Source organism: Metopolophium dirhodum, chromosome 6 (genome assembly GCF_019925205.1).
Source record: "Metopolophium dirhodum isolate CAU chromosome 6, ASM1992520v1, whole genome shotgun sequence".
NCBI lineage: Eukaryota > Metazoa > Arthropoda > Insecta > Hemiptera > Aphididae > Metopolophium > Metopolophium dirhodum.
The window spans coordinates 8890294-8908860 of NC_083565.1; the positions used below are offsets into that span (position 1 = coordinate 8890294).

General features: G+C 27.4%; 1 protein-coding gene across 2 annotated transcripts in view; it reads left to right on the forward strand.

Moving 5' to 3' along the window:
• Positions 1 to 2977: 2977 nt before the first annotated feature.
• LOC132946520 (uncharacterized) overlaps positions 2978 to 18567 on the forward strand; it is a 58919-nt gene continuing 43329 nt past the window's right edge. For both annotated transcript variants that reach the window (XM_061016557.1, XM_061016556.1), the window contains exon 1: positions 2978 to 3252. The gene's annotated coding sequence lies outside the window, so the exon portion shown is untranslated. The remainder of the gene's footprint in view (positions 3253 to 18567) is intronic.

The window sequence follows — 18567 nt, forward strand, 5'->3', positions numbered from 1 at the left end:
GAACAATATGTTTACAGCATACATGTAAATATTATACTAATTTAAAACAAATATAATAAGTACGCAATTTAAAAATGTATTATTAATATGTTTAGCTCGAATTCCTTATTAGATAAATTTTTGTTTCATAATAATATTATTATTGTCATTATTATTTTTCTTACGTTTTTTTTTGGAAAATACTACAACGTTTTAATAAAAACAAAGAGTCCAAGACCTTCCATGCAGCATCATCAGTAATTCATCACTATCAGTGTATACACAGAAAACTAAACCATTTGTATTTGAAGAGCTTATGTTTTACACTTAAACTACGTTGAATCCGTATGTGATGTCTCCCTCCAACTAACACAAAAAATAAGCAAATTTTAGTATTTACTATGTCTTACGTTAAGAAAAATCCGTTTTACTTTGTTATTTATAATAATAAAGTGAATGGTGCTATAAAATAATATAATATATATGATTTAATGGTAATATTTATTAACCAGTTCTTATTCTAATTTATGCTATTTTGACATTTTAATTTTGAAGCAAGTTATGAGCATTTTAAAATTTAAAATTTTACAAATTACTTTATCGATACTGAATTATACACGATTTAAATTTTTATCTAACGTTTTTCTTCAGAAATAAATGAGTTTTTAAACACTACTTTTGTTAGTTTAATTGAAAATACATTTTAATTTTCTTATAATGAATGGTTATTTAAATTAATCATAACTATCAACTCAATGAAGATGTATGTATATATTACAGGAGGATATTATTTTCAAAGTCTGCGTGTTTATTTAATATTAATTGTTCGACTGTTAGTTTTTATGTACTAAAACTATATCATAATAATAAATAACTTATACTACATAATAAATACCTACTATAGACTTGACCTCGACATTAATGTGTCTCACTAAGTGAACATATAATATATTTTCTAAAAATTTGTGCTCGGGTCAATGTAGAGGAAATCGATGTTGTACGTATAAAGGTATTATAGGTACACTAGATTTTGACAGAATAATGGTAAGGTGAGTAGTAAGAATCGAGCGGAAAAGGTTCTTGTTTTCAGCAAACTTTTATGTCGAGAGGAAAATATTATAATAAATCAATTTAATAGCCTAAAATGTTGTGCCGTGATACCGCAATAAGGGTGCGTCTGCGTGCAAGGAAAATTAATGTTCAAGCTGTTACTCTATAGGTAAAAACGTAAACCTCGAGACATTACCTGCCGACCATTCGTGATCTCTAAAAAAAACAATAATAAAAACATAAAGTATGTATAATATTATAAAGAGTAAAATAATATATTATGTAAATAAAAGAATACATATGAACAATAAAATTTAAAAAATATATTTTCAACATATATTAACCAAACTTAGCCCTTTTCTGTGATATAGAAACATTTCGTCAATTCTTTCCAAATCTACAGTAGATAATCGGCAAAGTGTGATCTTCACTGTCATGGGTGCTTGAGCTCTAGGCCAGTTCGTTATTCCAAAATAGTCGGTCTCTGTCTTGTAGAACTGAGTGCTGTTCATCTTCGGTTCTGGGTTATTGGAGAACTAAATATCGGTCGTTGTAAACGGTTTTTTTTCTTGCTACTTTCGTACCATTATTGGCTTGTGGTCAACTTGAGTGACAAAAACTTATTTGACGCCCACCAACAACAAAATCTCTTCTCCAACCACTGGACTGAATACAACTATAACTTGACGATTATAATTATTATTGTCGTGCCGTTACGGTTTTAAAACTTTTTCATGAAATATTTCATTTTAAGGTAAAAAAAGTACATATCAAACATCTTTATTAAACTTGTCCAATGTGTAAAGTTAAAAACAGTAAAATATTTTATGGCATGCATGCAAGCATACTGCATAAGTTTTTTAAGACATCAAAAGTCTGAAACATGAAAATATTAAAATTATTTTTAAATTTATTGAGTTTTGTTGTTTATTATAACCTAATTGTTTTTGTCAATAATAATAATAATAATAAATAACAATGAAGGTGGTTCTTTTCCCTCGTTTTATGCAATGGTAACTCAAATCAAAAATATGAGAAACCGAAGAAGTCGCACTGCTACAGTATAGTAGATCCACCTTGAATCGTGATTGATCAGGTTATTGTAGTCTTCACTCTTCTTACGTAAAATATGTGAATTTGAACTCATGATAAATCATTGTATTCGAAAAAAAATGGTGATCAAATTGGAAGGTTCCGACGGTATGTCACTCTCTATGTCGAAAGATATTTGATATTTTGTTTGTAATATTAATATTAGCAATTTATTTTTCTATGAGTAGGTAATACGGTATGTTAAACAAATTTTTCGCCAAAAACTTTGCATATGTATACAATAATAAATAATAAAAATTAACCCACATCAACCTATTCACACAGTGGTACTTTCTGTACTACGGTGTGAATAGGTTTAGAGTTACCTTAAAATTAGTATAAATATGAGTTATGTCTTTAAAAATTGAAATGTGACAGTTTTTAATAACTTTCACTTAGTTTATATAATTTGTTTAGGGTTAGATGAATAGAACAAAGAATTAGGAATAGTCGATCTCAAGGAAACATTTTAAATCTGCCCATCAATAATATTATATAGTAGGTATATAGACATATATATTTACTTATGTTAAGACTTTAGACTCTTAGGGCCTGTGCGCTATTCGATGAAACTACAGAAAATAAAATCTCCAGCGTATACGAATAATGTGATTGTAATAGAATATTGTGTTATTATAATTTATAATATCTCGGGTAACATTATTATTACAACAATATTTCGTTTGATCGCAGTGACCAGACTACGGTAAAACGTGGATTTCCTCGAGACGAAACATTATTTTATGGTTTATACCCAACGGCGGCGCGACCGGCGTTGGCACGACTGACCCACAGCCTTAAGTATAATATTATACTTTAGGCGCCCCAACAGGTAGTCTGACGACGACGACGACGCCGCCAGCCGCCACCGCACGACATTAACGCACCGGCCGCCGAACCGTGCGCCCGTGACACGCGCTCGCTCCGATCGAAAGTTTTCCGCGCCGTCCGCGATGAACGCGTCCAGTTGTAGTGCGTGACCGTCGATCTCTAATCACTAGTGGTTCACGTAGTACACCTTACTCTCGCGAATACAATCTATAGTATATTGTAATCGTAGACGTATACCTACAACGATCGTCTTGGCCACAAACGGGGAGGAAAAAAAATTTTAATAAAATAAGACAAAAAGTAAGTGCTAACAAAATAATATGTATACGGATGAAATATAGCGAAAATTCGATGTCGTTTTTGACAGCTGCTCTCTAAATTCATAATAGTAAAAATAATATATATATATATTATATAGTACCTATAGGTATATAATATAATACCTATCTGTTGTATTGATTATAATAATGATTGGAATTTGAGTAATGACTCAACTAGAGCGTGGAAGTATATAAAAGAACTATTGGACGGCCGGACGACGTCTTCCTAGATCCGACGGTTTTTTCTTATATGGGTGCGTGTCCGGAAACGTAATTTACTACTATACGTATAGGTAGGTAGATACTATAGGTACTATATAGCTGTACCTTCGTTGTAAAATCGTCATTACGATTTTTATAAGATACTCAATTTTCTCTATGATACACCGTGCAAAGTATAAAATGTAAGTTCTCGTTGGTCTTTAAAAAGCTTTTCCGTTTGCGTAAACGTGCACACATTAATAATATAATTATCAAAAAACTTTCAAAAAAATTGTTTTAGTAATAATTTATGCTATTTTTCAAATACATCAAACTCTTAAATAAACTATGTATATATACTATTTTACTTCGTTAAAAATTAATAGTTTATACCATTTTCCTTTATTTGTTTTACGTTGTTAAAATGTACAGTTCAGAGTATAAAATAAATTTTTAAACAAAGCTTAATCAATAAAATTATAACAATTCCACGATTAAGAGGTATAAAAAACGTTGTTTATAATATTTTAGATTCACAACAATATTTAGATAGATATACTTATATATATATATATTAGAAATATAACATTATCCATGGAGTAATTTTGATGCTTTAAGTAAATACTTAATACCTAATGAATGTTACATTTTACTTTTGTTTTTCAACTAATTTTTTTAAGTAAATATAGTATGCCACTTAATATTATAAAGGTTGCCACGGACACAGCTTGTAATGGTTTATTGTTACAAGGGGGTATAAACCATTAATTATTCTCTTCATTATTAGTGATTTAACTTTTGAGAATAAACTTGACTAATCATAGATTTTAGTTTGTACAATATAAGAGGGTTAAAATTGTAATGATAGCATTCGTTTCAAATGTTAGCATTATATCCGTTATACATTATAACAGCAATCAACACAGTTGATACTGTATATAATATTAAATTAGTATAAAAATAAACTGCAAACACATACAAACATTATGTTATACAGGTTTAGATAAAAAAAACGGAAATAAACATAAAATAATTATGTACAAGTCAGAATATAAATATAAATTAAATAGTTGTAGTTTTAACAATTGATGAACGATAAACGCATAAAATATAGTTGGCACTGTTTTTAGAGGCTAACGTATTTCACTTTATTGTAAATTAACTTATATAAAATGAGATATTTTTTAAAATAGTATCTAAAGGTTGCCCGCTATTGGATATTATATACTGTGTTCGGAATATCTATGTAGTTTTTCAATGTTTTAGATTTAAATATTTTAAAATATAATCCATACAGTTTAATTTTAATATTTATATTTTTCATTAAAAATAAACAATTATTTATAAAAAAAAGTAACAATAAAGTAAATGCGTCTGTCATTTGCATTATGCATAGTCAGCTACTCAGGTATTAGCGGGGATATTAACAATATTTATAATCCAACGAATACGATTTACCTAAAAACTATTCGAAAAGCACATAAATATTTTTTCTAAACTTAATTAACTAAACAAAGTTCTAAAACTATTAGATAAATAATATTGAATAGACATTTTTAATATTTTCAGAAAATGTCCTAATATAAACATACGAGTATTTACCTTTTAGTATCTATAAGTTAGATTAATTCGATAAATATTTTTTTTAACAAAACTTAATAGATCTGTAGGATGAAACTTTTAGATTTTACAATGATGTGTATTTCTTTTTGTTTTTGTTTTTGAAGACAATTTTTTTAATAAAAAAATACTCTGATCATCAACTTTGAGGTAGGTTTCTGGTAGAAAATGTCAGTTTGTACATTTGGGTGGTCAACATTTAAAACTCTCAGTACTTAACTGAGTACAATTTTAAAAATAAAAATATTAACTAATAGTTATACTTAAAAGTAAAAAGGATTTTACCTCTTCAACTTTACTTTTATCATTCAAAAAATCTTTAAACTAACATTTTGTCTTCCCAATTGGTCGATAAGCTTCACCGAGCGTATTGGGATTTGGTCTTAATGACATAGATTTTGGAGGCACATTATCCATCGATCTTTGGGATACATTAACCATTGAATCATTTGAAGCAGGACCAGAAATCCAATTCTAATAAACTCCATACTCCAGTATAATAACAATAAGTTTAACATATTAGATTAATGAATTTACAGATGGTAACGAATCAGTAAATAGTAAATACCAATCCCCTGCTTTGTCGAGTATTAAGAGATAGTTTTTTGATGCATTCCTAGAGCATCTTTTTTATTAATTGAATTTCCTACACCTAGATAATTATGTCCACCTACAATAATTTCGTATATAAACCGTAGATTAAACTTTGAGCCTATAATAGAATACTCAAAGTTTCTATAGCGTAATAAATCTGTAGGGTGACACAAGTTTTGAGCGGAGCAATTTTACAATGATGTGAGGTTTTTTTTTTGTTTTTGTGTCTAAAGATAATTTTTTTAGTAAAAAAATACTTTGATCATATACTTTGGGGTAGGTTTCTGGTAGAAACTTTGATGTAATTTGTATTTTTGAGAGGTAAAAATTGAAAAATGTCAGTACTTTTTAAAATGATCGGGGGTGAAAATACTAATATTTTTCACAATTTTAATATTGTATTATTAAAATAATTGTTTCGTTACCTTAGTTAAGTATAAATAAGACCGTCATCGATCAGAATCTTTTTTGATCGTATACAATTATTTATCATTGAATTAAAATTTAATACTTTCATTATAGTGCCTACTTGGTGACTAGGTACACTCAACACCTACAACACGTACTTTATATTGGATTCCTAAACTACGTGAATATTCATTTATATCGAGGAAGCTAGGATTATATTCATTCTATTGAATACAATGCGTTTGCAAAACTGTTTATATTATGTAAGAATATAAACTGATCCTATAATATGTAAAATAAATATTGTTATTCAGTGTAAGTACTTGTAATGATAACACGAGGTAGGAGAGTTTTCCCATATTTACTTTAGCTGGTTTATGAGTTGCCACCACGCCAGTTGTTTTAGCTTTACTATACAGAACACTTACTGTTCAAAATTATATGATCTTAACTATAATATTCATAATTCGATTTTTCATTTTAAAATCTAAGACAAACACACACAATACTGTGGACGATATGTTTGATTAAAGTCATCTATTCATTTTTCAGTGCCATAAATTTTAACAAACAGTACTAGTAGTATACCATTATTATCTCAGTATAAAAATCACACGTGTACTTTTTATTTATTTTATTGAAATTTAACTTATTCTACTTTAATTTATTTGAATTAGATACATACCTAATAATATAATATAATATGCAGTGTGTACCTATCAGGTTAAATAACTCAACACGTCTTACGGCTGTATTTTGCATATAATATTATAATATAATATGTATTGAAAATACTTGGCTTTAGGTTTTGTTTTTATATCTTGTACTTTTTGTTAATAATTATATTTTGCAATAATTTTAATAGTCTATTACTAAAACATAGCAAGTATTATTATTTATTTTTTATAGACTGTAGATCGATTGTAAGTGTTTACTTTGAACGGATCATCTCTAAAACAAACTATTAGGTACTTAACCCTAAATGTTTTGAGATATAGGCATACTTGCTTGTTTTTGTTTATTACCTACCACGACCTAATAGTGGTATAGCCATTATGCCTTTAATATTTTAATTACCAATTTTAATTTTTGATGGCCTTGATAATTTGATCCCGTCTTGAAACGTTTTAAATTAATTCTGGTACAAGAGTAATGGATAGTTCAGATAAAGTAGGTGAAATATATTATAGTTTATTAGTATATAAATATAAATATATAAAACAAAATATGTTAAATTGTAAAAAAAGTTTAATATTTTCATTTAGACTTTATTTAAAATTATTATTTGTAAACATTCGTGTAAATAGGTAGCTTAGAAAAGTTTTATAATATATATTGTTTTAAATTCTTTAAATATTTAATGTATTTTTGCTTGGACTATTTTTGTAAAAAACAAAAACAAATTGTTGTATTTAGTTATACATAAAAGTATTCAACTGTGCATTGTTTTACATTATGAGTAATATAAATTTAATCAAACTATTATAACTTACTACCGTCTACCATAACAAATTAGTAAGCGTGAAAAAATCACATGGAATATCTAAGTAATAATATTTGTATATAATTATTAATATGTAGACAAACTTGAAGATGTAATTTTAAAATAACATATAAGTATGCATCTTATAATATATCGTTGATAATATTTCAACTAACCTATTTAGTAAATTATGTATTTAATTACAAAATTATATATCTTATAGTAGGTTCCTATTATTAAAATAATAAACTAAAAGTATTTTTATTTTATTTTTCTTAAATACATTTCAGCTCAGTAGTTTTGTTTGAAATTGTAGTCTTATATTAAATTTTAAAACGTATTGAGTTATAAAACGCAATAATCTTAAGACAAATAAAAAAATTAAAATTAGGGAAAGTAGGTAACCGCATTATTGTACAGTAGACACTGACATTCGTTCAATGCACCTTGTCGTTTAGTCAGACTATAATACTATGTATGAGTAAGTTGAAATAATTTGTGTAGAAAAAATTGCATTTATTATATAAATAATATTTAACAATTATAATAGTATAAATGTATACAATTTATTATTGGTATTAACTTTTGAGTCATTATACCACCTATCATAGTACGATGTCTTCGTTTAAATTTCGTTTATACTTCAAATGCTTATAAAAAAAAATCATGCCTATGTATCTTTAGAATACCTTTGAATACTTATGTGTTAAAATAATTTAATCCGTAGTTTCAAGGAGAAATTTAAGTTTGAATACGTTATAGTCGTTTGATAGAACTTTTGCAATCCAGGAAGGAAAGCGTCTGAGATTTTTTAAGGATAAATGTTAAAACTGTGTCCTTTTTATTGTAAATAGAAGTGTAGGTTGTATTAATTCCAGATTATTGTACGAGGCAAACCAACATACCATATCAATAGTATATTAATATGATAGAAATGCTTTAATTTTTATTTCTATTCCGATAGAGTAAACAGTTGTATCCAAGCATATGGAAATCGATCTAGATGTAAGTTAAAATCTTGAATTTGTTTTATTGTTTGCTATAGTTTTTCCTGCACAAATATATGTTGGAGTCACATAGTTAATACAACGTACTACGTACTTCCAGACTACAGTCAAATAGAATAAAGGCGTTATATGTATGATGAAAAGGGCGAAGTCACTCATTTTGTTTTCGCTTTAATGAAAACAGACTGAGACATAAGTGTTTCGTCATAGTAACATTCTTGATTAGCGTTGGAAATTCCATTAGTAGAGGTGCCTTCGGCTGCGGCGAATAAGGAAAATCAATTTAGAGATACAAATATTTTAGGTTTCTTTATATCTTCCCCGGAAATATAGGGAAAACGAAATATGATACCTTTTAGTTGAGTTCGAGTAATTGTTTTCTGATGACCATGATTTATTATCAAGTGGATTATAATTAATAACGCGATTGGTAAGTGGTAAGTAATTATTAAATGTACACCTAATACTCAAATCATATTTTATTAGTAAAAACTATAGTATTGTGATTATTTACAAGTAAAGATATCGTTGGCACATGTCAACTGACAAAATCTAAACGGAAAGATTAGGTATATTGAAAGTATTTTTTTTTTATTTTCATTTTAACTATATTATTTAACTGTCAGCTATACAGAATTCAATTACTAACTAGTTTAACATTACTATGAATAATGAAATTTCTCTAGAACTCACTCAGACATTTTTAGATGTAAAAAAAATATTTACTATTTAATACAATTATACACCCTCAGATAGTCAGGAATGGGACCTGTTATTTTCTACTAATCCCCATGACCGATTCTTAATATTTGACAAACTCAAAGTTTTAAATAATATAAAAATAAAAATTAGATTTAAATTGTTTGGAAAATATTTAAAATTAAGTATAATTATGTTATTATTATAAACTTAATTTATTTAATTTTCATAATATTATATGAACCCAATACATAAACTGAAGCATACCTATCCATAACTTTTATGTGCCCCAATCAATTAAATTTGCATACTTAGAAGAAGAATTTTTAGACACAATTTATTAATAATATCTTATTCATTGTCTATTGAAAAATAAAATGTTATGTTTATGACTTAAAATATGAATAATAGATTTAAAGTATTATTACTAAATCTTTAGTTTATTAAACATCAATACACGAATTTTCGGAAACCACAACACTTCAGAAACCATAATAACGAATATAAATATCAATGTCATCTAGGAAGTACTGAGATATTTTGTGATCTTTGTAATAGTTCACATTCATTATCTCAGATTATTATAAATATTTAAATTTTTTTAATAGGTTAAAGATATTTATACAAATAACAATATTTAAAATAATCAAATATATTTCAATTTATTTATCGTTATTATTTTTTGAAGTTTTTAATTTATTGAAAAACGATATTTTTATGTGATTTTTAATAATAAATTTATTAAAGTCTATTAACTACACAATTTATCTAAAATTTAAATATTTATAACTGATTAACTACTTGTTCGAAATTAAATTTGTATACATTATAATTTTTAGAAAAGTGTTTTGCTATGGAATATGAAATTAAAAATGTATATCATCATAAAAAAAGTTAAAGACATAACAAATATTAAGGTACTTGGCGCTAATGTAATTTTGTCTATAAAAATACACTTTACGGGAATATTGATCCTGTTCCGTAGACTCAACCAAATTTGATAATTTTTTTCTTAACTGATAAAGGTTAATATTTTACAGGTCTCATTAAACTCTATTTTATTTTTTTAATATTTTAATCTCAAACTTTAAAATATATCTTTAAAAATAAGACAAATTTAAGCCTTTTTTACAAATTATTTTAATAATGGTATAATTTGATATAAAATAAAATATCGGACATCAATGCAGTCTGTAGGAATTATTCTTATTTCAGATGAAAAAATAGTAAACAAAATCCAACAGTTCTACAAGGCCTGAGAGTTTTTCCTATGAAGTCATTTTTATTGACATAATACACCGTATCAACCCCTTCTATAAATAGGTATCGGGCAGTAGATCGGTGGAAAGGTATTATAATTAAATTACGAACTAAAATGAACAATATCATTTTAAAATTGTATAAAATTGGCACAGGGCCCCTCAGCGATAAAAAATAAATGTTATACCTATTCAATTTATGTAAAAAAAAAAATGTTTTCAAAACCATTTATACTTTTTAAAATGAATATTTAGTGTTAAATGAATTACCATGACGTATTCTTATATAAATATTTTTTCAACATCTAATTTATCCGTATATAATATTAAATTAATTTTTTTAATCGTTTTTAAATTTGTTTTTTTTTAGTACTTATCACAGTATTTTACCAATAATACACAGTTCTATTTCCACCTACAGACGAAATTCCATCGTACATAACATTTTGTACATTCATTTTGGATTTTTATAAGTTATGTAAAACGTGCAGTAAGGCCCCATCCTATATTTTCGTAAATGATTGAATATGTCAAACGTATATTCAATCATTTAAAAACTGTGATAAAAATATTGGATTTATTTTATGACTGAGTAGAGAATGTTGAACAAGTTTTTAACATGCTGTCGTATATTGTAATGAATTAATAACTTGACGAAATAAATTGTCCATAAATACAAGCATTATAATGTAATACGCATTCCACAATGATCATATTTTAACATTCAAAGTCAACAATAATTTAGGTACTTAAACATTTCATTAATTATTTAAATTTTTTAACTGAGTAAGTACCATTTCAATATTTGAATAATAAAAATCATAGTTTGAAATGTTCTTATTTAATTTCCAACTTTTAAAAAGAAAATTAGTACCTACATTTATTGTTATGTTTTCATTCATCGTTGTACATGTTCTGTATATAAATATTATTTAATATATATTTTTGTTTTAAAAATTGTAACATTTTACATAATATAAATCATTGATTTCTTAAAAATGGTTGATTTTGTACATATAAATTTAAAACGTGACAGAAAATGTTTTATGTGTTAAAACTTTTGTTCAACAACACTATTAATTACAGATATTAAAAATAATATATAATACAGGACTAAACATTTTCTTAATTAAATATTTTTATTAAGTACATTGAATTTCAACATATTAATTTCTCGTCGAGAAGTGAACTATTTTAAATTTAACGTAGAACACTCAAGTGAAATGATAAAAAAAAGTTATTACATCACCGTCTACCACCAAAACATCATTCACCCGACATTTAATGAACGTAGTTCTAAATTTATTGGTTTGGTTCTTTGTTTTAGAATGGTCTCAGAAAATACATAATTGATGATACTATGCCCAACAAAATAGAAATAATAGCTTTGAGAAAATCGTGAGTAAAAGCATAGACCGATGCTTAGAACTGTCTGTATTTATGAAACAACAAACATAATACATTTATCAAAAATTAAAATTAAAAGTATTTGAAATGTAAGAATAATTTGTTTTATTTTTTAAAATTAACGTTTAATGGTAATTTTTTTTTCTTAGACGGAGACAGCAAAACATAATGACAACTGCATGTCTCTTATACACAATCATAGTATACTTTTACAAGTATTAATATACAATGGAGTTAGTGTAATAAGATGAATTCATTTATAAATATTATTTTTAATGTTAGACTTTATATTTACATTTATGATTTATTCTATATTTGTATTATATAAAATGACACAGATAGTTAATTTAATTTAAAAAAAAATTAAAATATTTAGCGAAGTGCGATCCAATTTATTAATATAAATAAAATCGACTATTGTTGGAAATTAATTCAAGTGATGGTTGCCGAGTTCAAATAAAAAAATATATATATGTGTAATGTGTATCAGAACTGTGAACTTAAACAATTATTGTATTTTGTTTTTAACGTTAGGATATATTTACATATCTACGTAGAATGTTTGCTCTTTCCAGGTAAAAACACATTGTTAAAACCTCTCAAGTCGATAATTCAATAATTGAGTTATAAACAATAACTTTGAGTGAGATATTGTTTAGTTTCTGTGGGAAATTAAATCAATTGGGTCAAATTGGGTTTTTGGTAAGTACATTAAAAAAACAACTACGAGTACCTATTTAAAAATAATAATGTTTAAAACCTTTTTTATCCAACGTGGGTTAACAAGTTGAAATTTAGATGGATTTAATTTATTAATATTGCACCTACTAGTTACTTTATTTTTTACCTGACATTTTCTAAACTTCATCAGATGGATTATACTTATTATTATATTAAACAAAGAGTTAATTTTTAATTTAATTTTATAGATAATAATATATATTGTACTTAAAAGGACTTTTATTTTAATTGTTTTGCATTTATGACACAATGATTCCGTTGATTAACTTTTCACCCACAAGCCGTAAGTAATTTACCACTGCTAGCTAGGCAACACGTCGACACGTGCAATATAAATTAACTCTTGACTAAGATAATAATATTATTCAGTAACTTGACCAATTTTGTAATTTATCGTTTATGGTTTTCATAACCTATTTCAATAGGGTTTTGGAAAGTGTAATGTTATGAAAACATTTTGAAGACAACTTTTCAGACCCAAATTACCATTGACAGAACATTATTTGGCCGATAGCTATAATATATTTTGAATTTGGAAATCGCATCTTCTCGTGCAGTGAAAACCGGAATCCAATATTTCCAATATAACCGATTAACATAATAATAATAGTATCACTGGCGTAAGGTATATAATATTATAATATGCCAGCAAAGGCAACAAACTCACTTTATAAATGTTGATTTATTATTACGTATAAGATAGGATTTATTATCACTTATTGCATTTGAAATCTACAGCTTTATTCACTGGCAGTGCACGTCTTATACCTCGGTGTATACAAACCGAAAAATCCCACGTGATAGTAATATAAAGTAAATTAAATGATTAGATTTTTTCCAATGATTACATAATGCTTAACGTAATTTTTCCACTGCTATCTAAAACGATAACGGAAGTAGCCGACGGGCGGGCGACGGGCGACTTGCTGATCGACCCCCGCGATGGTTTCCGTCTGTTCAAAACGACAATATTAGGTGAATGTATTTTTTCGCACAATATTCGTACGTTTGGCGTAGTCGTCTTCGTAGCGGCCCGCTCGGAGATAGGTACCTATGTAGCGGTTGTATCGTTAACCACAAGTTTACGACACGATACAGTACAACGATAACCGAAAGACAAATCTTACTTATTGCAGTGCAGAGTTAACCGCATTCCAAGTGCTCGTCAGTAATTGAATTGCGTGTAGTTGATATAGTTAACTGAATAAATTAGTACTGTATATTGTAAACTATGAAAATATAATAATTTATAATGCATTTAAGTATCTAGACTCTAGTGGTATGGTAAAGTATTATTTTTATTTTTTATTGTGGTATCGTTACGTGTGGGCTGAAGCGTTTGCACACTGCTTGGCCTATGTTAAAGTAACCTATCTGAAATTCTGAAGCTAGTTTTTACACAAATGGTATTTAAAATTACTTGGTGACATGCCTACTATACTACATACCGTCATACTATAAATATTTGATAAGACAATTTTTTTTCTTATTTAACGCATTGATACATAAATCAGTTTAAGAAATTTAATTTATAATACATAATATTTGTATGTATTATAAATTAATTAAATTATTATTATGAATAATATATAAATATAACCGTTTAAAATAAATTGTACGTTATTTATTTTATTTTAGTTATTTTCTGTTACGTAATATTGAATATATTTATAATAATGAAGTGGCGCCTACATTACTATAATAACTATATTGTAACTGAGTGTTCAGTCTACTGAATTGCGTGTTCACTGACATTTGCCAAATGCTGCATGATCGTTTTGTCTAACAACCACTATCTGAAATGTTTGTCAAATTAACTAGGTAGGTACTTATTATTTTCACGCGAACAAATTTAAATTTACACATGTTATGCAAACAATTGTTTGCTAAGAATTAACGGGATATCCTTGTATTTAGTGTCCACAAGGCACAAGAGGCGTGCTCAGGAATTTCAAATGGGGGAGGGTTCAATTTTTTATCAGGGCAAATATACAAGAATTATAATTTATAATTATATGTAAGTACAAATATATTCGTCAAGTGTCCATTGGGGGGGGGGGGGGAGGGTTGAACTTGAAATAGTCACTAAAACATTGCCACTGTATTTTGAGACTTCAGACTTTCCAATAACGTAACTACTGTATAACACCTAATTATACATCTCAGTACGTAGGTACTTTATTTTGTATTTTTGAGAAAATAATAAGTTAAAAATAAAGTTTCAAAAATGATAATAGCACTCCCACAAGTTTGTAAATAACTGTGGACAATTTATGATCCCCTTGAATTTCCCTCTATTACTGCCTCTGGATAAAGAAAACTTTTATAATAACCAATAAGAAATGTTAAAGTGTTTTAAATTTTAATATTTAAATACATACCTAGGTGGCTAGGTACCTTTTTTTCTTAGATATCTCAAATATATATACATTTTATTTTAGTATCCACTGTTGTGTTTCTATACATTTTTTGTACTATAGAATATCGACTATATATATCTATCCATTTCAGTTTTTTACTGAAAAAAGGGTGATTTTTATCCTACACAATCGCCGGGTATTTTATAAAGGTGCATGTAGTAATAATAATATGTACGATGATTCCCAGACCCGACATTTTACATCTATATCAATCTGCAAACGTCCAATCGAATGATTCGAGCGATTCGTGAAACGATACCCATCGCATTTTTCACCTCCGCAGACATATGAGTATCGCATTGCAAGTGTAACTGGAAACCATTTTTAAATTGTTTTTTTCATGTCATTATTATCATCCAATACTCTAAAATGTCCGTTTAGAAAAATATGAACGGATTTGAGCTTTCAACCACGGACACTTATTTCTGTTCTATATAATATTATTACTTAGTAAGTGCCTATATTATACACGAGGCATATACATTTCAAGCACAAGCCATTGTAAATTTAGTGAAATTTTAGGAAGAAGCTCAAACTGTGTATAGACAAATCTAATATATTTAAAATTTAATTATGGAAGACAAATAATTATATACCCCCCCCCCCTCCCCCTCAAATATCAAATATTTAAAATATTTTTGTACTTTTTATCATAAATATTATCTATTGTGCAATTAGTACATATTATAAATAACATTGATAAGAATTTGACAATAATTAAACATATGATATGGCAACAAAAAGCAATAAATGTGCACAACTTTTTATTGAATACGTACAGTTATAAACTGAAGTTTAATTATTAATTCCTTGCCCAACATAAAAAAACTTGCTATTGATTCTAAACATACATCATAATAGAATCCAATTTAAAAATGATGATAAATCGTTCCAATATCACTAGGTATAAAATAATAATATTCGTCAAACGTGGAGATTTTTTTCCCGTAGAGTAGCCTCGAGAACCACTTAAGGCGGTAAAGTCCCGTAAACCACTCTCCTCTCCCTATCACCGCCCATAGCGAAAGTTCATACGTTTAGAGGAGTCGAATCGAGACGGAGTAGTATACTGTTGTTATTATTTATAGTAAACAATATAATATTTACAAACGATAAAGCCGCACTACCACAGCGGTTATACGCGTGACCATTGGTTTCGTCGCGTGTCGCATAATATTATATACATTCATAAAATAACAATACCTACGGGCACCGGAGTCGCGTGTCTCGTTTGAAAATTTGAATTAAAATCGGACGAACGTATATTCTTATTGTATTATAATACGGTCCTTATTGTTGCAAACGGTATAATAAGATACGATAAAAATGGTTATTTCGACGCCCGAAACGTTTGGTCGGTGTATATTCTTTTTTTTCCGTCGACGCACTCGTAATATTATATACGACATGATATTACACACATAACAATATAATGGTTATTGTGTGTGGTAAAGTAAAAACGTCCAAAACACTTAACGTCATGATATTCGCGTGGCAGGTACCTCAAAGTGTTTGATAATGGCGTATGACAAGTGCACACTGCTTTTGCCAAGACTCGAGAAGCGTTTGAAAAGTTCGTGTGATTATGCGACGCGTGACCAGACGGCGGGTGACATAGTGCTGCGATTTGTCACTTTAATCACTACTTAATCAACGACGATCAAAATGTTAAATATTACTGTGTTCAGTGTAGTTCGTGTGCAGCATGGTCGTTACATTTTAGCGATGATGGAAGAAGCCAAAATGTGTTTGGAATAAAATTACTATTGTAAAGACATCGGCGAAAAATGATTTGAAATGGGTAATGCAATATCGTTTTAATCAAGCGTGCGATATACGTGACGTATATTTACTGTAATTAATATAGACGCGATTGGTTTTGATATTATAGTTATTATTATTACCATTATAATTTTCTCGGCCAAATATGCTTTATCACTCTGAGTGTATCACTCAAGTACAGCGAATATTGTTTTTCAAGCCAACGGTCCACATTGTCTACATCGGAATGACTATGTTTTAAAATCCTGTCAAAAGCAGATCCTTTTCTATCCTGTTTGTTGTAGTTGGAACATAATATGTTAGTCGAGTAATGCGGGATCGTAGCCATAACTATTATATAACTCACGCATGTGATGTCGTTAAAAAATATTGTTTACAACGGTAAAAAAAAATTTCGATGTATTTTATGTTTTATTAAAAATTTAATTCTAAATGATATTGTGCATATTTTTATTAGACGTGTGTGGTGTGTCGCATAAATTAATTTTTATTCTTTTGTTTCTTTTCAGATTTTCTGAATATATCGTTTTTGGTTGTTTCCCATTTGTTTGTTTAATTTGATAACTTGTTGTTTTTACAACATAATTTAGTATTCGTTGACACGTGTAATTCGATGCAAATAAATTATCTTCCTTTAATGTTTTAAATATTATAAAGTTTTGGTAACGTTTTTAGTCATGATACAATAATATAAATTCTTTATTTTGAGATAAAAGTGAAATCTGTTGACTGATGCATTACATTTGTATTACGATGCAATATGATACCAATAACCGTATGCAAAATTATTATAGTGTATTCATTTTTATTTTTTAGCATTTCAAATTCAATTACCTACCTAGCTATATAATATTATGTTAAGTGTTTGTATATAGATAACTGATTTAATATATTATAAACCTCTACCTACACGCAATCCTATCTAACTGTCAATCATGCTCGCACATTATTTTTCTTATTATTTTCACTCGGCCGTATTGATTAATATTTTTCCAGTGATCGATAAAGTAACCACGAACTAAAACAAACAAAAAATATTACTAAATCATTATGAATATTTAATTTGATGTTTATCGTTTAGTCGATTGACTTTCGTCAATAAAACACTACGGTTATCTAATGACATTGGAATCAAGATAATTATTACAAAATAGAAGAATATATCAGAGAATGAGTGTTAGTGAGAAAACTCAACGATTAACCGATTACGATTAAATCAGTTTGTCAATATAATATTATGTTTATGGATGAGTCAATGTTATATTATAGTAATTTTAAATATATTTTGTAATTATTTTAAATATAATCTTAACAAAATTAATATTGTAATTATTTTAAATATAATCTTAACAAAATTAATATTGTACGATTAACCCTAAGAATTACAATTATAGGTAACTAGTTTTTTTCATAGTCAAACTTTATTTATTTCAACACCAATACATATTATAATACATCATCTTAATCCTTTCCGATTAAAAAATTCAACGAATTTGGTAATAATATTACTATTGAACTTTACTATGTATACTTATATTTTATTGAAATTCCTTAATTTTAAATTGTTATTGATTGCAATATTTATAAACTTATATCATTGGTTAATCATGATTCATAGAGTTATTTCGCCTAAACGCTGGTGCTAATTGATATTTATTCACTGAATATTGTACG